This window comes from Triticum dicoccoides, chromosome 1B (assembly GCF_002162155.2).
Source record: "Triticum dicoccoides isolate Atlit2015 ecotype Zavitan chromosome 1B, WEW_v2.0, whole genome shotgun sequence".
Lineage (NCBI taxonomy): Eukaryota > Viridiplantae > Streptophyta > Magnoliopsida > Poales > Poaceae > Triticum > Triticum dicoccoides.
Window position 1 is genome coordinate 33,246,663 of NC_041381.1, and position 23,579 is coordinate 33,270,241.

The following is a 23,579-nucleotide window of genomic DNA, read 5'->3' on the forward strand; positions in this document are numbered from 1 at the left end:
ATGCATATATATTTCATCAATGTCTCACAAACCATCATATCAATTAATTCACACATACACACATGTATAGCTATATACAATTTCTCCTACATATGCATGTTGCCTTCGGAGCTAGTGGCATTAGCCTAATTGGTGCCTTCGGAGCACGATGACAATTGGAAGTGGTTTTCAGGGGGGCGGTAGCGGGTAATAGTATTCTCCCTTCGGATTTATGACCTAGTCGAGCAAAAATCCCGCTATTTCCTCTTGAAGTGCTTCTACGCGCTCCGTTTCTAGGAGCTTCTCCCGCACCTCTCTGAACTGTTAAGAAGGAGATCAATATGCATGTGTATTAGTTGTGTGACTAGATATCGATAATGGTGTAAAAATTGTGAATAGTGTTTTGACAAGCGTACCCATTCCTGTCTTTGAGATCTGCTCCTTTCGGACGCCATCATGCGAATGTTCTCACAAACGCAGAATGCACACAGATCAGTCCCCTGCGCCTGCTTCAGGGCCTTTACGAGAATGGAATTTGATCAGATAATAATTAATCAAGCATGATAAATAAAGAGATGGCGGCTAGCTAGCTAGCTAGTACTACTTAATTACTTACCTTGGGTCTTCCCCATTTAAGCTTTTCTTTCCATTCGCCTTCCGTGACGCTGATGAACCTTGCCCAAGCCCTACCCGCCGACAAAGAAAATGAATAAAGGGGTTATTAAATAGTTCATATCATGAAATGACGAACTAAATAGGCAGAGATATATAGTTAATAATGATTGAAATTACCTGTTGACTATCCCAAACAAGATGTTATAGTCAGTTTTTTCTTTGAGTAGTGAGTCCAGTATTTCAACTGTTCCGGCGTCAACTTTAATGATACACAAGACCCAGTGAAATCTGCATGCACACACGTTTGCATGTCTTAATTAAGCGGGCATATGTAAGCAAAAACATGTAGCTAGCTAGTAGGCAAAAACAGAGAATTTGTAGTACAAGACAGTGTGACTCACTGAAGTTGTAAGGAAGTAGTATATCTTCATTGTATTTGAGGCGCTTCAAGAACTCTAGCATGCTGTCCTCTACGGCCTTTTGATGACGTGGATCTATTTTCCATGTGTATTCATTAACGGTGTTTGGGTCAATGAACCCAATGCCAAAGTGTCCACCTTTTCTCATTTCATACATCTTCATCCTGCATATAATACCACAAAAAAGAATATAGTGAGGATAATTACAGGTAGCGATTGATCAAAAGGATCACTACAGCTAGCTTGAGACTTAAATTACAGAAAGAAATCACTTACAGACAATAGCAACTGACGATAGATTTGTCGAGTGCGTCTTGATTGTATAACTGAAACAGTTCAGAATACTCAACGGACATAGCTTTCTCATGGTAGTAATGCTCCTCCTTGACATTCACCATGAGGGACAATCGATCGGAAATCTTGGTAATGTTCATGTACCATTGATGCAATTCAGACATTCTCGTTGGGAGGTTCTTGACCTTGTTTGGCTCGACCAAAGGTTGGCCCCGGACATATTTCCATTTTATTTCATCCTCTCTAAGCACAGGCATGGGCTCGATCTCGAGGAGTTGTCCAATAGTGATTTTGAGAACTTCAGCCTGCATTATATGGTCCTCCGTTATTACCACATTGCCCACCTCAGGAACGTAAACTGTTTGCCCACAATAATATTGGGCGCGCGTACTGTCACGTGTTGTTGGCACAACAAGCGAGGGGATCGATTGCGCCGCCTATTCTCCCAGCTGGGGAATGGTTTTCCTGCATTTTTTGACAGCTGCTTCTTGTTTGCTCGATCCCGAGCTCGCCTCCTTACGTAGACGTGCTCGATTTAACTTCCTGATGTGGCGCTCATAGTCTGTCTCAACGGACTTGGGAGCTGGTGGTTGATCCATACGAATGAAGTGGTCAATCGTTTCCTCAGGCACTTTCTCCCTTGGCGGCGGTGGCGGTTTCGGTGCAAAATGGGCTTCCACCTCGGACTTTGATATGGCTGCGATTTCCTCCTCGGACCTGTCATAAGCCCTCTGTGGAAGAGGCGTGAGGCTTGGACCATATTTATATCGCTTGCCTCCGCCTGTACTTCCTGTACTTCCTCGACTCGTACCGCTACGCACCATAGCTGCAGGGTGTCTCTTCTGTGATTGCTGAGGCGGCGGAGACGACTGACGGGGCTGAGTTGGACGAGGAGGAGTGGCCGCCTGAAGCTGTGCCGGACTTGGAGGAGGAGTGGCCTGAGGTTGTGCCGGACTTGGAGGAGGAGTGGACGTCTGACGCTGTGGCGGACTTGGAGGAGGAGGAGTGGCCTGACACTTTGCCGGACTTGGAGGAGGAGTGGCCTGACACTTTGCCGGACTTGGTGGACTTGCAGGAGCGGGAGACTGCTGACTCGGTGGCGGACTTCGATGAGGAGTCAGCTGACGTGGTGTCGGTGGCCTTCGAAAGATGATGCAATCCATTTTCCATAGGATGATATGATGGTTGGCGTCTCCGAGAAAGTGCTCGTCGTCACCTCCAGGAATGTCAAGCTCTAGCTCCGAATATGGGTCCACCACCTCATCAACCAAGACACGAGCATAGCCCGCTAGAATCGGGTTGCAATGGAAGGTTGCCTTGGGGGGATTTGTAAAAGCAACGGCGTCCGCCACCTTCATGGATATGTTCTTCATTTTGACGTGTAGCTCGCAGCTAGTGTTCTCCGTGATGTCATCCACGGGGTATCTACCCAGCATTGCGTCGTCCGGGGCGGAACCCACGCTGCTTCTCGGCATGGATGGGGCAGTGCTATCCAATGCTGGATCATTTGCTAGCTGCTGCAGCTGCTGAGACCCCCTTTGCTGGGTAAGTGAGTCGATCTGCTCCTGCTGCCGCTGGAATTTGACTACCAATTCCGCTTGACTTGCTTCTAGGCCTTGAAGGCGTTCATAGTCCCGCTTCCTCTGCTCGTCCTCCATCTTCCTCTTCTTCTCCTCCGCAATCTTCTTTCTCGCACGGGTTCTGTAGTCGGTGTTCCAGTCTGAAAACCCCTCATACCACGGAATAGCGCCCTTGCCTCGTGTTCTTCCCGGGTGTTCAGGATTTCCCAGGGCACGCATAAGCTCGTCGTTCTCTCTGTTGGGATGGAACACCCCCGATCGTGCCTCTTCTATTGCAACAAGTATCGCATCGTCGGCTCCCTTCAGACTTGCCCTCGTCGAAACATTGCCTGTCTTCGGGTCGAACTCCCCCCCATGCGCATAGAACCAAGTCCTGACCCTAGGGGGCCAGCTCTTAGTAACTGGAGTGGCACCTTCATCCTCCATCTCTTTCTCAGACTTATCCCACTTAGGCATTGCCACCGCATAGCCACCTGGCCCCAGCTTATGGAACTTATCCTTTTTTCGGCATTCTTCTTGTTTATTCTCTACCATTCCTTAGCTAATTCCGTATCCTTGAATTTCACGAAATCGTCCCAATGAGCATGTTGGTTCTCTAGTGTTCCCTCGAATACTGGAGTCTTCCTTCCTCCCTTGACGTACTTGTCCCATTCACGATTCTTGTGGTTCTTGAATGCAACCGCCATCTTCCTAAGAGCAGCGTCCTTGACTTTCTGCACATCTACTTCTGTGAAATGATCTGGTAGGGTAAAATGTTCCATGAGAGTATCCCAAAGTAGATCTTTTTGATTCTTGTCGACAAAAGTACCATCTGGACATGGAGCAGCGTCCTCTTTGCCTTTTTGTCTTTTGTCTTTTGCTGGCTCTCTCCATTCTTGAAGGGAGATCGGGAGTTGGTCCTTCACAAGAACTCCGCACTGACGAACGAACTTGTCCGCAATCTTCTTAGGCGCTAATGGTTCGCCATTAGGTCTGACTGCCTCGATATTGTACTTTACGCCCTCCTTCAACTTTTTGTTCGGGCCTCGTTTCGTCCTTTTGCCTGAAGATTTGCTCGATCCGGATGGCTGAAAGAACAAAGATCGATTCGTTAATATATCTTCAAGTCATTTAAAACATGTGATGATCACCAGATACCTGCTTATATAAATATATATACCTCGCCGGTCTTTGTTGTTTCAAGATTAACATGTTCTTCGTCATCATCATAATCGTAGTTCATGACTTCATCAATTCGGTCGTCGCGATCGAATATCATATCACCCTCTCCGGTGTTGTTTAGAAATTCGGAGCCGTCATAATCTTCTTCATTCTGATCATCATCTGGCCCGCGTATCATATCGAACATGGTCTGTTATCCCTCTTTGTCGGTATTGTCTGCCATAGCTTTCATTTAACTAATTCAAAAGAAATACAAAACAATTTAGTATTCAAATTACATCGTCTCGAATAATAGATATAATCTCGAATACTTCGTCTAGAAAAATAGATATAATCTCGAATACATCGTCTCGAATAATATATAATATTGAATAGTACATCACTGGCTAGCTAATTAAAGATCGAATACTACAGAAGAATCTAGGACACTCGCGGTTCCTGCGGCGCGGGCGGTGGACACCCAAAGAGAAGGAACCCTGACAGGATCATAGCTGAAGTGAGATCGCCGAAGATACTGCCAGGTATTGGAGAACCTGCCGCCCTCTAACGCAACCATGTAGCGATGGACGTGCTCGTCCTCCTCCCTGACACGGCGACGTACCACCTCCGGCGGGGCCGGGTCCCTCCGCACCAAAACTGGCCCACGCGAACGCCACCAAACGAGATCAGGGTCGACGACGGGACCCGGGGCTGGGTTCCTCATCAAGCGGCGTGCCCCTCCAGGCAGCACCTCCCGGTGCCAGCCTGGCGGAGCCCAGTCCCGGACATGGGTCGGCTGGACGTCGTCGCGGATGGGTCGACGGCGAGGATGCGGGCCGGGCATCGTCGAGAACAAATACTAGCTATATGCCCGCAAAAAGTAATATTTTTTTAATGATTGGATTTCGATAACTAAAATTTCTAACATTTCTACTATTTCAAAAATCTACATACTATTTCATACTAATTAAGCATCTAACACTAAAAACAGAAACCATAACTTCTATACATCCATTAAAAAACTAAAAAACAACATTATATAAAAAATTTCCATACTAATTAAACACTAATTATATACTAATAATAATAATCTAAATTATATACTAATTAAACATAAAAAATTTCCATACTATTAAACACTAATTTCCATATAAAAAATTTTGATAACTAAAACAATAATAATCTAAATAATCTAAACTAATTAAACATACAAAATACGTATATACTAATATATACATGCATTAATCATACATATATGTGTGTGTGTGTGTTCCATATAAAAATTTTTGATAACTAAAATAATAATAATCTAATAATCTAAATTATATACTAATTCATGCTTGTGTGTGTCTGTGTGTTTTGATAACTAAAACAATAATAATCTAAATAATCTAAATTATATACTAATTCATGCTTGTGTGTGTGTGTGTGTGTGTTTTGATAACTAAAACAATAATAATCTAAATAATCTAAATTATATACTAATTCATGCTTGTGTGTGTGTGTGCTCGGGGCCGGGAGGGGCGGCGCCCAATGTGGCCGCCGGGGGCGAGGGAGAGAGGTTAGAGGGGGAGAGCTCACAACGGGGCGATGGCGACGACAAGGCGACGGCGGCGACGGGGACGGGCCCGGGGCGGCGATGGAGACGACGGCATCGACGGGGACGGGGGCGGCGACGGAGACGAGGGCGGCGACGGGGACGGGGGCGGCGACGGCGACGGAGACGACGGAAACAGAGGAAGAATGAAAATTTCATAAGTCGAGTATATATAGAAGGCACCTTTAGTACCGGCTGGAGCCACCAACCGGTACTAAAGGCCTGTTTTGGCCAGGCCAAGCGGCGGGAAGCGACCCCCTTTAGTACCGGGTGGTGGCACAAACCGGTACTAAAGGACCCCCCTTTAGTACCGGTTTGTGCCACGACCCGGTACTAAAGGGGTCGCGCTGCCACCCCAAAGTTTAGTCCCACCTCGCCGGGCGAAGGGCAGCCGCACTGGTTTATAAACCCAGCCACGGCTACCACTTCGATCTCCTCTATATAGCTAGCAGGCTTGTGGGCCTAAACTCTGCGCGCTGCCCTGTGAGTCTGCTGGGCCTTTAAGGCCTGTAGTTACACACCTGTGGCCTATCAGGCCCACAGGGCAGCGCCCCAATTTTTTTATAGTTTTTTTTCTTTTTTGCTTTATATTCTTCTATTTATTTTTGCGTAGTTTTTTGTATAGTTTTTTATTTTCTGTTATATTTATTTTCTTCTATTTTTTTGTGAGTAGTTTTTCATCTAGTTTGCCAAAATTCAACATTTTCAGAGTTCATTTTGTAGTGATTTTCAATTTCACGGTCATTTTGTAAACGATTGAAAAATAGCAAATATTTTTTTTTTCTTTTCTGCTTTATTTTTTCTTCTATTTATTTCTGAGTAGTTTTTTCTTTTCTGCTATATTTATTTTCTTCTATTTATTTTTGAGTAGTTTTTTTCTTTTCAGCTATAGTTTTTCTTTCTTTTCTGCTATTTTTTCTGTTAGTGCCCGTAGTTTTCAAATTTGAATAGTTTAAATTTTGAATTATTTGAAATTAGTGTGAATTTGTTTGCACATAAAATTTCTTCGCGTTTCAAATGCCAAAACACATAACTACCCTAACTATTACAGAGATTCCCCTCTCGGTGCGAAACACAGAAGAAAGTGATGATAGCTAGGGAAGCCGATCACATCCCAGATCTTTGGGTGTGAAACTTTTTCTTCGCGTGTGTCCCTTTGCGCCTTAACCATGGAAAATCTTCATCATTTAACGGGATGCTCGGGTCAATATTCACTGTGAATGGAGCAATTTCTTCAAACTTTTCATAATCTTCTGACTTGTGTGTCTTGTCATCCACTCCCACGATGTTTCTCTTCCCAGAAAGAACTATGTGCCGCTTTGGCTCATCGTACGATGCATTCACTTCCTTATCTTTTCTTTTTCTTGGCTTGGTAGACATGTCCTTCACATAGAAAACCTGTGCCACATCATTGGCTAGGACGAATGGTTCGTCTGCATACGCAAGATTGTTGAGATCCACTGTTGTCATTTCGTACTGCGGGTCTTCCGTTACCCCGCCTCGTGTCATATTGACCCATTTGCACCGAAAGAAAGGGACCTTTAAACCACGTCGATAGTCAAGTTCCCATATGTCCTGTATATAACCATAATATGTTTCCTTTCCCGTCTTGGTTTCTGCATCAAAGCGGACACCACTGTTTTGCTTGGTGCTCTTCTTATCTTGGGCGATCGTGTAAAATGTATTACCATTTATCTCGTACCCTTTGAAAGTCATTATATTCGAAGATGGTAACTGGGACAGCAAGTACAGGTCATCTTCAATAGAGGTGTCATGCATGGTACGTGTCTGCAACCAGCTGGCGAAACTCCTGGTTTGTTCACGTGTAATCCAGTCATCAGACCGCTCCGGGTGTTTGGAGCGTAGCAAATTCTTGTGTTCATCCATATATGGAGCCACCAAGGCGGAATTCTGTAGAACTGTGTAGTGTGCTTCAGTGAGAGAATGTCCATCCATACATATTATTTGTTCCCCTCCTAGCGTGCCTTTTCCATCCAGTCTGCCCTTATGCCGCGATTCAGGAACACCAAACGGCTTAAGGTCAGGAATAAAGTCAATACAAAACTCAATGACCTCCTCATTTTGATGGCCCTTGGAGATGCTTCCTTCTGGCCTAGCACGGTTATGAACATATTTCTTTAAGACTCCCATGAACCTCTCAAAGGGGAACATATTGTGTATAAATACAGGACCCAAAATGTTAATCTCTTCGCATAGGTGAACTAGGACGTGCGTCATGATGTTGAAGAAGGATGGTGGGAACACCAACTCGAAACTGACAAGACATTGCACCAAATCATTCTGTAACCTTGGTATGATTTCTGGATCGATTACCTTCTGAGAGATTGCATTGAGAAATGCACATAGCTTCACAATGGCTAATCGAACATTTTCCGGTAGAAGCCCCCTCAATGCAACCGGAAGCAGTTGCGTCATAATCACGTGGCAGTCATGAGACTTTAGGTTCTTGAACTTTTTCTCTGCCATGTTTATTATTCCCTTTATATTCGACGAGAAGCCAGATGGTACCTTAATACTGAGCAGGCATTCAAAGAAGATTTCCTTCTCTTCTTTGGTAAGAGCGTAGCTTGCATGACCTTGATGTATGCCGTCTTCTCCGTGCATACGTTGCTGGTCCTCCCGTGCCTCAGGTGTATCTTTTGTCTTCCCATACACGCCCAAGAAGCCAAGCAGGGTCACGCAAAGATTCTTTGTCACGTGCATCACGTCGATTGCGGAGCGGACCTTTAGGTCTTTCCAATATGGCAGGTCCCAAAATATAGATTTCTTCTTCCACATGGGTGCGCGTCCGTCAGCGTCCTTTGGAACAGATTGTCCGCCAGGACCCTTTCCAAATATCACCTTCAAATCCTTGACCATATCATGTACATCAGCACCAGTACGGTGGCGAGGCTTCGTCCGGTGATCCGCCTCACCTTTGAAATGCTTGCCTTTCTTTCTTACGGGATGCATTCTCGGAAAAAATCGACGATGTCCCAGGTACACATTTTTCTTACAACTATTCAAATATATACTGTCTGTATCATCCAAACAGTGCGTGCATCCGCGGTATCCCTTGTTTGTCTGTCCTGAAAGGTTACTAAGAGCAGGCCAATCATTGATGGTCACGAACAGCAACGCCTTTAGGTCAAATTCTTCCCCCATGTGCTCATCCCACGCACGTACACCTGTTCCATTCCACAGTTGTAAGAGTTCTTCAACTAATGGCCTTAGGTACACATCAATGTCGTTGCCGGGTTGCTTAGGGCCTTGGATGAGCACTGGCATCATAATGAACTTCCGCTTCATGCACAACCAAGGAGGAAGGTTATACAAACATAGAGTCACAGGACATGTGCTATGGTTGCTGCTCTGCTCCCCAAAAGGATTAATGCCATCTGCGCTTAGACCAAACCATACGCTCCTTGCGTCATCTGCAAACTCCTTCCCGTACTTTCTTTCGATTTTTCTCCAGTGCGACCCGTCAGCTGGTACTCTCAACTTTCCGTCTTTCTTACGGTCTTCTCTGTGCCATCGCATCGCCTTGGCATGCTCTTTGTTTTGGAACAAACATTTCAACCGTGGTATTATAGGAGAATACCACATCACCTTGGCAGGAATCTTCTTCCTGGGGCGCTCGCCCTCGACATCACCATGCTCATCGCGGCTGATCTTATAGCGCAATGCACCACATACCGGGCAAGCGTTCAAATCCTCGTAGTCACTACGGTAGAGGATGCAATCATTAGGGCATGCATGTATCTTCTGCACCTCTAACCCTAGAGGGCAGACAACCTTCTTTGCTTCATACGTACTCACGGGCAATTCATTGTACTTTGGAAGCATATCCTTTATCATTACCAGCAACTTTCCAAATCCCTTGTCAGATACACCATTCTCCGCCTTCCATTGCAGCAATTCCAGTGTGGTGCCCATCTTTTTCTTGTCACCTACGCAATTCGGGTACAACAATTTTTTGTGATCCTCTAACATGCGCTGCAACTTGCGCAGTTTCTCTTTGCATCGGCAATGGCCCGACCTAGATCATCAACGGGCTCATCTGATGCCTCTTCTTCAGCTTCTTCCCGCATTGCCAGCTCAACTTCTTCCCGCATTACCGGCTCACCTTCTTCCCCCATTGTTGTATCATCGTATTCAGGGAACCCATGGCCAGGATAGCTGTCGTCGTCCTCTTCTTCTTCATTGTCTTCCATCATAACCCCTCTTTCTCCGTGCTTGGTCCAAACATTATAGTGGGGCATGAAACCAGACTCAAACAGGTGGACGTGAATGGTTCTTGACGTAGAGTAATTGCGACCATTCTTACAGCCAGCACATGGACAAGGCATAAAACCATCCGCCCGCTTGTTTGCCTCAGCCGCAAGCAGAAAAGTATGCACGCCCTCAACGAACTGGGGAGATCATCGGTCATCGTACATCCATTGCCGGCTCATCTTCATTACACAACACCGAATAGACCAAATTAATACAAGTTCATACATAAAGTTCATACAACACTTAAATGCAACAAACAAATAACTCTCTAGCTAAAGCATTTAAATGCAACAACAAATGCGATCAAGATCGCAACTAAGGTAACAATTGATCCAACAGCATAATGATACCAAGCCTCACTATCGATGGCATATTTTCTAATCTTTCTAATCTTCAAGCGCATTTTCTCCATCTTGATCTTGTGATCATCGACGACATCGGCAACATGCAACTCCAATTCCATCTTCTCCCCCTCAATTCTTTTCAATTTTTCTTTCAAGTACTCGTTTTCTCTTTCAACTAAATTTAACCTCTTGACAATAGGGTCGGTTGGAATTTCCGGTTCACATACCTCCTAGATAAAAATATCTATGTCAACTTGATGGGCATAATTTGTCATAAACACGAAATGCAACAAATAGTTTTAAAAGAGAATATACCACATCCGAATCATAACAAGGACGAGGGCCGACGGGGACGGATATCAAAACCATGGCACTATGTATAACAAACAACGTATGGGTAAGATAATTATTATACGAGTAACTATATATCCAAATCACACAAACATCAATTTTTTATATAAAATTTCATGAACAAGAGGCTCACCACAAGGTGGTGCCGGCGACGGGACGGTGCGGGCGATCGACGGTGGTTACGACGGAGATTTAGAAGGCACTAAGTAAACCACACCTACATATGCAAACTAAGTGTTATTTTAACCTCAAATTGCATATAAATCAAATACTACCACATATAATTCCTCCCAAATTACTAAAACCCACAATTAATCACTATATAAACCAATGCAAGAGCTAATCTAGCAATGAGAGATGAAAGGACAAAGTTGCTAACCTTGGTGATCATTTGAATGGATGAGGGCCTGCAAATCTTGACAAATTTGGGGCAAATTTTGTGATGAACTCGAGAGGAAGAAGGGAAGAACAGAGGAGAGGGAGAGGGGAAAGGGGGAAGAACAGAGTACAGGTGGATGAAGGATTTATATAGGATGACCTTTAGTACCGGTTCGTGCCACGAACCGGTACAAAAGGTGCTGGAAGGGCCCCACTCTGACAACATCCTGCCACCACTCTCATTAGTACCGGTTCGTGGCACGAACCGGTGCTAAAGGTTTGCCACGAACCAGTACTAAAGAGCTCCTCCCGGCTAGCCGTTGGAACCGGCACTAATGGACACATTAGTGCCGGTTCTGTTACAAACCGGGACTAATGTGTCTCACATTTGACCCTTTTTCTACTAGTGTCCCAGTACTCCGAAAAATACCCGAATCACTCCGTAACCATTCTGTTGTCCGAATATAACCTTCCAATATATCAATATTTACCTCTCGACCATTTCGAGACTCCCCGTCATGTCCGTGAACTCATCCGGGACTGCGAACAAACTTCGGTCATCAAATCACATAATTCATAATACAAATCGTCATCGAACGTTAAGCGTGCGGACCCTACGGGTTCGAGAACTATGTAGACATGACCGAGATATATCTCTGGTCAATAACCAATAGCGGAACCTGGATGCTCACATTGGTTCCTACATATTGTACGAAGATCTTTATTGGTCAAGCCGCATAACAACATACGTCATTCCCTTTGTCATCGGTATCTTACTTGCCCTAGATTCGATCGTCGGTATCATCATACCTAGTTGCAACGCTTATAGTGATGAGTATTATCGAGAGGGCCTAGAGATACCTCTCCGATACACAGTGTGACAAATCCTAATCTTGATCTATGCCAACCAAACAAACACCTCTGGGGACACCTGTAGAGCATCTTTATAATCACCCAGTTACGTTGTGATGTTTGATAGCACACAAGGTGTTCCTCGGTATTCGGGAGTTGCATAATCTCATAGTCAGAGGAACATGCACTACAAAAAAATACACTTCCGTGATGATACGTGTTTGTCACAGTAGGTCACGTTTTCTGTCATGCATGTACATCCATGACGATTTTATGACAGATTCAAGATAGTCATACTTGTGCTATCGTAGAAGTGTTCCATGACATTACCAAAATTATCATCATGGAAGTGTCCACTTCCATGACAATAATTCGCGCGTCACAGAAGTTCTTTCGTCAAGGGTAACCGACACATGGCATCCACCGTAATGGAACACCGTTAAGCTATCGGGTCCGGTTTTGGATCCGATAACCCGTTAACAGCCCCGACCAATGGGGATTTTCCACGTGTAAAATCATCATTGGCTGGAGGAAACATGTGTTGGCTCACCGTTGGGACAGATGTCATCCACTCATTGGACATAAGGCGCCTATGATACGTTGACACGTGGCATGACCCAACAGAGTCCCATTCCTGTGAAAAGGCCAGCCCGTTTAACTTGGTCAAAAGGTGGCGGGCCGACCCATGGGAAGCCTGTTAACGGCCTGTTCGCATATAGCCCATTTACAGCCCGCTAACCCAGGGCCCGTTGTCGGTGTCAAAACCAGCGGATCTCGGGTAGGGGGTCTCGATCTCTGCGTCTTAGGCTGATGGTAACAGGAAGCAAGGGACACAATGTTTATCCAGGTTCGGGCCCTCTCGATAGAGGTAAAACCCTACTTCCTGCTTGATTAATATTGAAGACATGTGGAATACAAGAGTAGATCTACCACGAGATCATAGAGGCTAAACCCTATAGCTAGCCTATGATGGTATGGTTGTAATTGTGAACGGCCTTCTAAGGGCCATGCTCTCCGGTTTATATAGACACCGGAGGGCTAGGGTTTACATGGAGTCGGTTTACAAGGAAGGAAACATAATATCCAGATCGCCAAGCTTGTCTTCCACGCAAAGGAGAGTCCCATCCAGACACGAGCCGAAGTCTTGAGTCTTGTATCTTGACGCTTCTATAGTCCGGACGATGAATGCAGTCCGGCTGTCCGGATACCCCATTATCCAGGACTCCCTCAGTAGCCCCTGAACCAGGCTTCAATGACGATGAGTCCAGCGCGCAGTCTTGTCTTCGGCATTGCAAGGCGGGTTCCTCCTTCCGAATACTCCAAGGTTTATCATCGAACACGTAGACCGTGTCCGGATCTGCAAAATGATCTTCACATACTACCGTAGAGAGAATGATACTCCAGCTGACAACTTTTAGACGATGTGACATGCCATTAGGGCCAGGTCATTACTCGAACCATTTTTTCACAACCAACCACAACGCGTATTGCGAGGGGGTTTCCTTGACACGTCCTGTCAAAGCAGAGATCATGTCCCCTTATCGCGGGATTCTCATCAATACGGGTATGGGTAATCCCCCCGTGCCATCAATCGTGGCGCTTGGGAAGTGGGCGATTCTCAACAGGCTAGTGGGGAGGCACACCGCTTTCGTCGCCTCTATAAAGGGATAGGAGTTCCTAATTTTTACCCACGCCTTCTTCCCCCTCGCATACTCTTGCCCCCTTGAGCTCCAGCGCCCTAGTCCAGGTCTTCTCCGCAAAGTTAGTCATGTCCGGAGCAGGAGGCAAGTGGGTGTCTTCCACCGTGACGGAGAAGAAGATCGCGAATCTCCGGCGGCCGGATACTTGGCCGCAGACATAGCGCACCGGCTACCAGACGAGGGGTACGTCATTCCAATTCCAAGACCCCACGAGAGGGCCGTGTTCCTTGCCCACTTCGTCCGTGGACCAGGGTTTCCACTCCACCCCTTCGTCCGCAGCCTCATGTTTTACTACGGGCTAGACTTTCATGATCTAGCTCCAAACTTCGTCCTCAACATCTCAGCGTTCATCGTTGTATGCGAGGCTTTCCTCTGCATCAAGCCTCATTTCGGCTTGTGGCTGCAAATCTTCTGCGTGAAGCCGAAGATCGTGAGTGGCCAGCAAGCGGAGTGCAGAGGAGCCATGGTGGGCAAGATGCCTAAGGTCACCTGGCTTGACGGCTCCTTTGTGGAAACCGTGAAGGGGTGCCAATCGGGGTGGTTCTACATCACCGAGTCACGCGGAGCCAACTGGGCGGCGGCCCCCGAGTTCCACTCCGGAACCGCTATGCGGCTCACTTCTTGGGAAGGAAGGGCCTGTCCTGGGGCGAATCTACAGAGCTGGCCGGACTCAAAACCTCCATCAAAGGCATGAAGGACAAGAAAATCAAGCTTGTCAACATGATCCAGGTCATGCTCATTCGCCTGATTCTGCCATGCCAAAGGCGGGCATTCAATCTATGGGAGTTTGTTCCAGCCGAACACCAGACGCTTCAGAGGCTCTATGGCATGAAGCACAAGAAGGCATGGAAGGTGCTATTCAAGGCTTCCGAAGTTCCTCCTCCCATATCCGAGGACCGCGGGCTTCACGCTGCACGACAACCTACTCAGGTGAGTTCTAAGGCCATCACCGAATTCAGTCCTTCCCAGTATAATTGCGGGGGAACCTTAAGTAATTGTGTGTATTCGTTTCAGGACTATGTGGAGGTGGCGGAGCGGATTGACTGTCCGGCACCGCTGCCGGAAAGCCCAGCTAATGCTCTCCTGATGGAGATGCTGGCTCCGGCATCCTACAAGGGGCCGGAGAAGAAGGCCAACAAGAAGGCCCCGGGGACCCGAAAGAGTCTCTAGCATAAGGCCACAACAGAAGCCTCGTCCGAAGAGGACGAGGAAGACTCCTCCCCCGAAAGGGAAGAAGGAGAAGAAGAAGAGGCTGCCCTCTCCGGACAGGATGGGGGCCTGAGACGGCGGACCAGGGGACCAGGAGAGGCCCCCGGCGCAAGGCCGTCATACCCTTGTCGTCCGACGACGACGAGGCAGATTCCTCCCGCGGAGGCAGGGAGGAACAGGAAGAAATACCACCTCCCCGTGTCGGGGGAGGGAAGAAGAGGAAGGCCGCCCCGGTGGGGGAGACTGGGACGTCCAAGAAGGGAAAGGCATCCCTTCCGGACTACTCCGCCACCGCCGCTGATAGAGAGGAAGGGTGCTGCCCAGGAAGAAGCCCCTTGTGCGATCGTAAGTATCCGCACTCAATCGTAATTTTCGCTTCATAATTTTGTTTATAATGCCAAACTTGTATGCAATCTGGCCAGGGCCCATCCGGGAGTGTCGTATTCGGACGGGTCCTTGAGTGAGTCAGCAATGAACTCACTCCCGACGGCCACGTCTCCTTGTCCTGCGGACGACATGGAGGTGTTGTCCCGAAGGCTCCCGACGATGGCGAAGGTGGCCCTGGAGGTGCCTCAAGGCGGTGTCCTAGGCGTCGGACTTGCGGGGTTCAAGGTCCCCGCGGATCGTGTCGATGAGAGCCACAACAAGCCGGGCTCTCAGCCGAACACTGTTCCGGAGCCTTCAGTGGTTCCGGACTTAGGCGGGCAACCCCTTGTTATGGAGGGAGGGCCGTTGTCACGCCCAATATGCGACCCTATCCAAAAGGAACTCGAAGGTCCCACCAAGGATAGACCCGCATATTGAAACGCTTTTGCAAGGTGGATATCATTACATCAACATTACATAATACATGGGGATACATACAAGAGGCATACAATGCCACACGAATACAACATCACAATACAAAATAGCATCATCCGACTACGGATGAAACACAAACAGAAACTCAAACGACATCCACCCTGCTAGCCCAGGCTGCCGACCTGGAACCTATCCCCTGATCGAAAAAGCAGAAGTAGAACCCAACGCAAGCAAGCATCGCTCTCGCGTCGTGATCATCGCACAACCTGTACCTGCAACTGATGTTGTAGTAATCTGTGAGCCACGAGGACTCAGCAATCCCATTAAAATGGGTATCAAGACTAGCAAAGCTTAAAGGGAAAGGAAGGGGTAAAGTGGTGAGGCTGCAGCAGCGACTAAGCATATATGGTGGCTAACATACGCAAATAAGAGCGAGAAGAGAGCAAAAGGAACGGTCGTCAACTAGTAATGATCAAGAAGTGATCCTAAACTCCTACTTACGTCAAACATAACACAGAAACCGTGTTCACTTCCCGGACTCCGCCGAAAAGAGACCATCACGGGTACACACGCGGTTGATGCGTTTTAATTCGGATCTGGTGTCAAGTTATCTACAACCGGACATTAACAAATTCCCATCTGCCTATAACCGCAGGCACGGCTTTCGAAAGATTATACCCTGCAGGGGTGTCCCAACTTAGCCCATGACAAGCTCTCGCGATCAACAAAGGAATAGACCTTCTCCCAGGAAGACCCGATCAGACTCGGAATCCTGGTTTACAAGACATTTCGACAATGGTAAAACAAGACCAGCAAAGCCGCCCGATGCGCCGACAAATCCCGATAGGAGCTGCACATATCTCGTTCTCAGGGCAACACCGGATGAGACATCCTACGAGTAAAACCAGACCTCGAGGTGGCCCCGCAGTCTACTCGGTTCGGACCAACACTTAGACAAGCACTGGCCCGGGGGGGCTAAAATAAAGATGACCCTCGGGTTGGCCGACCCAAGGGAAAGGGATAGGTGGTGGTGAGGCAAATGGTAAAACCAAGGTTGGGCCTTGCTGGAGGAGTTTTATTCAAAGCGAACTGTCAAGGGGGTCCCATAAATCACCCGATCACGTAAGGAACGCAAAATCCGGGAACATAACACCGGTATGACGGAAACTAGGGCGGCAAGAGTGGAACAAAACACTAGGCAAAAGGCCAAGTCTTCCACCCTTTACCAAGTATATAGATGCATTAATAATATAAGAGATATTGTGATATCCCAACAAAATCCTGTCCACCATGGAGCAATCTTCAACTTCACCTGCAACTAGCAACGCTATAAGAGGGGCTGAGCAAAAGCGGTAACATAGCCAAACAACGGCTTGCATAGGAAAGGTGTCAAAGGTTAGAGGTTCATGGCAATATGGGAGGCTTGATAAACAGGTGATAGGTAGCGCAGCATAGCGATAGAACGAAACAACTAGCATAGCAATGATAGTAGTGAGATCTAGGGTAGCGGTCATCTTGCCTGAAATCCCGCAAGGAAGAAGAACGAGTCCATGAAGAAGATGAAGCCACGAAGACGAACCAAGCGTAGACGAACGAATCCTCACGATCGCAACAAAACAGGAACTAACAAGAAAAAGCACACAACATGGTAAACACACCACACATGAACAAGGCATGATGCACAACAGGCATGATGCATGACAAAGCTACATGAAGCTACTCATGGCAAGAGATGATGCAAACAAGAGCAACACATCACGGCAAGTTTAAATGAGGCCGGGAACAACATATAACAATTCCGGTAAGTCCTCATATGCATATTTCAAAATTGGTCCAGATCTGAATAAACCTTATGTTCAAGTTGTTAAGCAGCAAGTTAAGATGCAACAAGATGATCTACACGAGATTCTAGTCAAGTTGCATATAAAGTTCATTTAATTCGGAGCTACGCATAGAAGATATGAGCAACACAAGTTAAACATGGCATTGATGCGAAATGCACTCAAACATCAAGCAAACACACCAAAACAAGGATGCAACATGATAATATGAAACTACATGCAAAATCAAGCAAGTTTCATATAGAGCACACTCAAAACGGAGCAACGGTTCAACACATGCACACTAAACAAGTTATAGCAACAATCTGTCCAAAATAGCAACTAGGCATATTGCAAGCATCAAAACAACAAGCTACAGCATCTCAACATGAAAACAAAAGACATGGGCATGATGTACAGGTAAATCATAACAAAACATGAACGCTGAGCTATCTCCAAAAATTCACTAGAACATACTCAAACACACATGGTAAGATTGCAAGTTATAACGATTTCAGGCTTTGCAGAAAATAATATCAGGTTGCAATGTTCAGAGCTATCAAACAACATGTTACAGGAACTTAACATGGCAAACAAAGGCATGGCATGATTCTACTCAAAGCATAGATCAAAAGTCCCTTACTGCCCATGAGCCAAAAAGGACCAGACAATATGATGGCACCCACGTAAACATAGCAAGTTATATTACAGATTCAAACATGGCAGAAATAGAATTATGAAGGCATGTAAATGAGCTTGTGCAACTCACTACAGAGTAATACATGGTATGGCAAGGCACCCAACAGTAAGAAGACATATTTGTGAAGCTAAGCATGGCAATAACAAGTCCATAGGGTGCATGGAACACTAGGAACAACCATGGTAACAACTGAACTTAATGTAAACAGGCTGACAGCAACATTATGAAGCAAGTTTGGAGCAAGATATGAACAATCTACAGCAAGCTATAAATGCTACCAGGGGCATGAATGGATAGAGGATGACATGTAGATCAAAACATGTTTATAGAACATCTCCAGATTATGCATAGAATGACTAGTAGCAACATGTTTATATAGCATCACGAAATAACAGATTCAGCTTAGCAAAACAGTAACAGCATGTACCCTACTAAACAAGCTCGATACACTCACCATAAGTCATTGCATGACAAGATAAGCATAGCATCATCAAGAAGACATGTTGCTGAAACAAACCAAGGCAAGAACAAGTCCATAGCATGCAAGGATCACTACAATAAGCTTAGCCAAATTGATAAACATGTAAGCAAACTGCCAAGAAACATTTTGAAGCAAAAGTAGAGCACGGAAATGACATGCTAGACTACTCCATAATTGCAACCAAGGCCATGAATGGATAGACAATAACCATATTTTCAAAACACCCTTACTGAAGTATCTCAAAATATGCATGGATCACTCTGTAGCATCAAGTTTACATGGCATCAAAATAACAGCAGAACAGGGACTAAAACAGCAACATTACGATGCCTAGTTTGCATGCTTGTGCTAGTCACCACATTGATCACAAAAATACATGGTAAGCACCTCTGTAAAGAAGACATGGTGTAGATCAAAAATCCTGTAGACATCAACCTCATAGGATGCACACATCAATCATGGCAAAAATGACAAAAGAGCTCGTTCTAATAGCAGACAGCAGAAAACATTATAAAGCACTCTTACAACAATGATTCAGACATCAAGATGAGCTCAAATTAATATGATGCAATGGAATGCAATGATGTACTCGTTGAGTCGAACAATTTGACATATTACACGCACGAAATGGAGCTACGGATGCAGAGATACGATGCAACGAACATGGCATGAAAATTACTGTAGATCTGGGGACTTGGTGAAAAAAACAGAGCCGAGCGTAATATAACTAAGACGTGCACCGGGCGGGGAATAGGCGGGCTCACCTAGCGGGCTTCGGCCCAGGACGCGGGAAGGGGCCGGCTGGGCCGTGGGGAGCTGGGCCGGGACGGAGAGGCGTCGCGAGGCCCATGCGGGCGGCTGGGGCGTCGGTCAACGGGCACTCGTCCTCCTCCCGCTCGAACAAGGAGGAGGCGACCATGGCAGAGGGCGCGGCGGCGCCGGAGTACAGGGAGGCCGGGGACCGGGGCAGATCCGGCGAGCGTCGGAATGGATCGATCCGGCCGCGGGGGTTCGGATCTGGCCGGCGGAGGGGTCGGCGGCGCTGCCTCGGAGCTCCGGCGGCGGCGGAACCTGCAGGAGAGAGAGGGGCAGTGAGGGAAAAGGAGAGGAGGACGGGAGACGGTGGAGGCGGGGCTGTGGTCGGGTGCGGATCCCGAGGAGGGTGGTGGCGGGACAGAGGTAGGGGAAGGCTAGGGGGGTAGGTTAGCCCAAAAATGGAGAGGGGTGTGTCCATTTATAGCAGGTAGGCTAGGTTAGGGGGTTTTGGGGACTTTCGGAGCCCTCCGATCGCGATCCGACGGATCTGATCGCGAGGGGGGGTTGGCAGGCCTAGGTGGGCTGTGTAGAATGCCTTGGGCTGAGAAGAGAGGGATGAAGTGCGGCCCGGCACCTTTTCCGAATACCGAAAACACCCGACGAATATACTGACTATATCGCGGTTACAAATATAACAGTTGGGCTATCAAATGGACTCCGAATGCGATGAAACTTGGCAGGCGCTCTGCCTACACTATAATAAGACCGCACGACAAGTTGCAACCCATTCCGAGAACATTTTTATGCCACTTATAAAATAATATTTCGGACGTGCCGCGGGCGCGTGCGAGTGTGGTCTGGACTCTGAACGGACAACGGAGAGAACTGGGAGAACCCGAACGGATGCAAGTTTTGAAAAACATGCAGATGAAATGTAGATGATGACATGGCAAAATGCAACACGCAAGCCAATGACATGGCAACAACGGCGAATAACTGGCAGACACCTGGCGCATCGGATCCGGGGCGTTACAACCGTCTATATCAAGGACTTCCGTTGCGCCCCAGGCGCCGGATTGTCTGCTGGAAGCGCTTCGAGGCACTTCCCTAGATGAAGAGCACCGTACTCTCATGAGTGCGGTGATTCAGAAGGTTTCGTCCGCCAAGAGCGCACTAACCGAAGCCTGCACCAGCCTCCTAACAGGCTTTGAGGTAAGCAGTAAAAATGTGTAAAATCACCACCCGATAGGTAGTAGCCCTGGTACTCTGTTTGGTGTTCGGAGAGAAAAACCAAACGGAGGGTCAATTATAATCTCCAGGAATCTAACAATAAGTGTTGAATGTAAATAAACAGGTTGTGCTGCTGGCCGCTACTGCTCGCACTGCCAAAACCACCGGCCTGACGCAGGATTTAGAGCGGGCACAAGGAGAGCTCGGACTCGCGAGGAGGCATCTCGAAGAGAACAAAGGTGAATGATTTCCCCTCTAATATAATAAATAGTAAATACAATTTTATTATGCTAACGACGAGACGTCGTGATGTGGTAACAGAGGCCGCCATCGAAGTGGCGTCTCTCAAGAAGGCGCTGTCCGAGGCCGAACACAAAGCGGCCTTGGAACTCAAGGAGTGAAAAAAGCAAGAGGCCCGAGTGGGCGGGGTACAAGAAGAGCTCCAGGATCTCGGCAAGAAGCTCGAGTCTGCGGAGCGGGAGCTTAAAGCAAAGGAGGCCGAGCTTGCGAAGGCCCTTACAGATACAAAATACGCCAAGGCCAAAGCCGGGAGGGCTCAGCAGGAGATCCAGGAGGCCAAGAAAATAGCGGCGGTTAAGAAATTATTATGCAAAGTAAACATGTGGAGGAGGCGTTTCTTTTACTTACTCGAATCCGGAGCTCTCCAGGGGCATCCGCAGACCTGCCATGCAGCGTATCAGATGCCGCGGAGTTCTACCGTGCCCTAGAGGGGAGCTCAACGGAGAAGTTGTTCTGGTCCCAGTATGCTAGGGCCAAGCATGCAACGCCTCCGAGTGACCAACTGAAGCAGTTGGTCGAACTCCACAAGGCGGCCAAAGTGGCTATGAAAGATCTCATAGTCCGGATATGGCCTGGCGAGCTTCTGCCCACTAGCTACTTCGGCCTGATCAAGCGGATGGTGGATTCCTGTCCGCGACTGGAAGTCATCAAGCAATCCATTTGCATTGAGGGTGCCCGTCGGGCCCTTGCCCGCACCAAGGTGCATTGGGGCAAGCTGGATGCGGAGAAGCTGGTGAAGGACAGGCCGCCGGAGGGCAAGCCGCATCGCATCCCCGAGAAGTATTATGATGGCGTTATGAAGGGTTCTTGCCTCGTGGCCGATGAGTGTACCAAAGACATAATTTTTGAATGAATTCACTTCTGTCATGTTTGTAATTTAAAGACGAAGTTACTTGCGCTATGTAGCGCTTTTGTAATTTAAAATACTACCTTCTGTGCGGCTGTTTATCAAATTCTGAAAGTAGGCCAGTCGTCGGCTTCCGCCCCCATGTAACTAGTACTGGGGTGTTCGTGGAAAACCCGGACACTCTTTATCCAAATGTTTGGTCCCTTAAGGAGGTGTCCAGCGTAGAGAACCAGGCAATCGGACTATACGACTTTATAACCTTCACTTAGCCATAGAAGTCTATGATTTTAAATTTCGGCGAAGCCCCTAGAATCCGGAAGGCCGAATTGGGGTGCTATACACGCCTATATCGGACAAAGCCGAATTAACGCCTAAAGCGGAAAAATCTTTAAGGATTTGAAGACCTCTCGAACAGCGACCAGTCTCTCGCCACATCATGTCAGACAGTTTTGTGCTTTCTCTACTGAGGTGCTCATCCGGCAGAACCAGGGCACAATCGTAGTAGTTCTCTCTGCGGTACCTTAGCCGAATTAACGGAACGTAAGGCACCAAAGCAAGGGAGCCGGGCTATCCCAACCGTAACCCAAGACATGATTCGGAGCTGATGCATATAATGCTATAAGTTCGGGGTGCCGCACTGTTGAAAGTGTTCGGACTTGACTTGCCGTATTATGGGGTACCATAAGAAGCCCCTAGCAAACTACACGTACAAAAGTGTATGGATGCAAAATGAAATAGACATTTATAAAAAAATTTCAAATAAAAATAAGTAAGCTGACGCTATATGTGGTCTCCCATTGATAAATAGTATGTTTAAGTGCATGTTTACAATGTATGCATTAAGCGTAGACAAAATAGGATGATTTGACATATCCTATCCAGGGGCAGGCTACGTACAGATAGATAAAGCAGGAATAATGATCGTAAATAGATTCCACCTGGGTGTTTCCTGCTGTGCCCAAAGCTTGTTGCCTCCTGGGTTTTCTCTCCTATGTAAGTCCGACAATCCGGCTATTCTGGAGAAGCTGCACTAAAGCAATGTCCTTAAAGGTGAATGGAAAGGTTATGAAGTGATATCATACTGTTGACTGAGCCCCTGATACGCCTCTGCCTGTGCCCATGGTATTTTGAGTGCGTAATTGTGTATGCGTGGCACGAATGCTGCTTTGATGGGATTTCAGCGGAGGCCGGACTGCTAGTCCTGCCCTTGTCGTGCCTGCTGATCTTGCGGCAGGGTGTTCCGCCCTCGCTTGACGGAGCTTGAAAATGTCGTCGCCGGATTGGTGGTTTGCCGGAGGAGGCCACATTGTACTTCTGCTGCAAGGGCTGCAGTATGTTCTTCTGTACGGAGAGAGCGGTCCATATTCCCGTTGACTGTTATGACCCCGCGCGGGCCTGGCATCTTGAGCTTGAGGTATGCATAGTGTGGTACCGCATTGAATCTAGCAAATGCGTTTCCTCCAAGCAGGGCATGGTAACCACTGCAGAAAGGGACGATATCGAAGATTAGCTCTTCGCTTCAGAAATTATCCAAAGATCCGAAGACCACTTCCAATGTTATAGAGCCCGTACAATGGGCCTCTACTCCAGGAATGACACATTTAAAGGTGGTTTTGGTGGGCTTGATCCTTGAAGGATCGATACCCATCTTCCGCACTGTGTCCTGATAAAGCAGGTTCAGGCTGCTGCCTCCGTCCATAAGGACTCTTGTGAGGTGAAATCCGTCTATAATTGGGTCTAAAACAAATGCGGCTGAGCCGCCGTGATGGATGCTAGTAGGATGATCCCTACGATCAAAGGTGATCGGACAAGCTGACCATGGGTTGAATTTGGGGATGACTGGCTCCATCGCATATACGTCCCGCAGTGCTCGCTTCCGTTACCGCTTGGGGATGTGGGTGGCGTAGATCA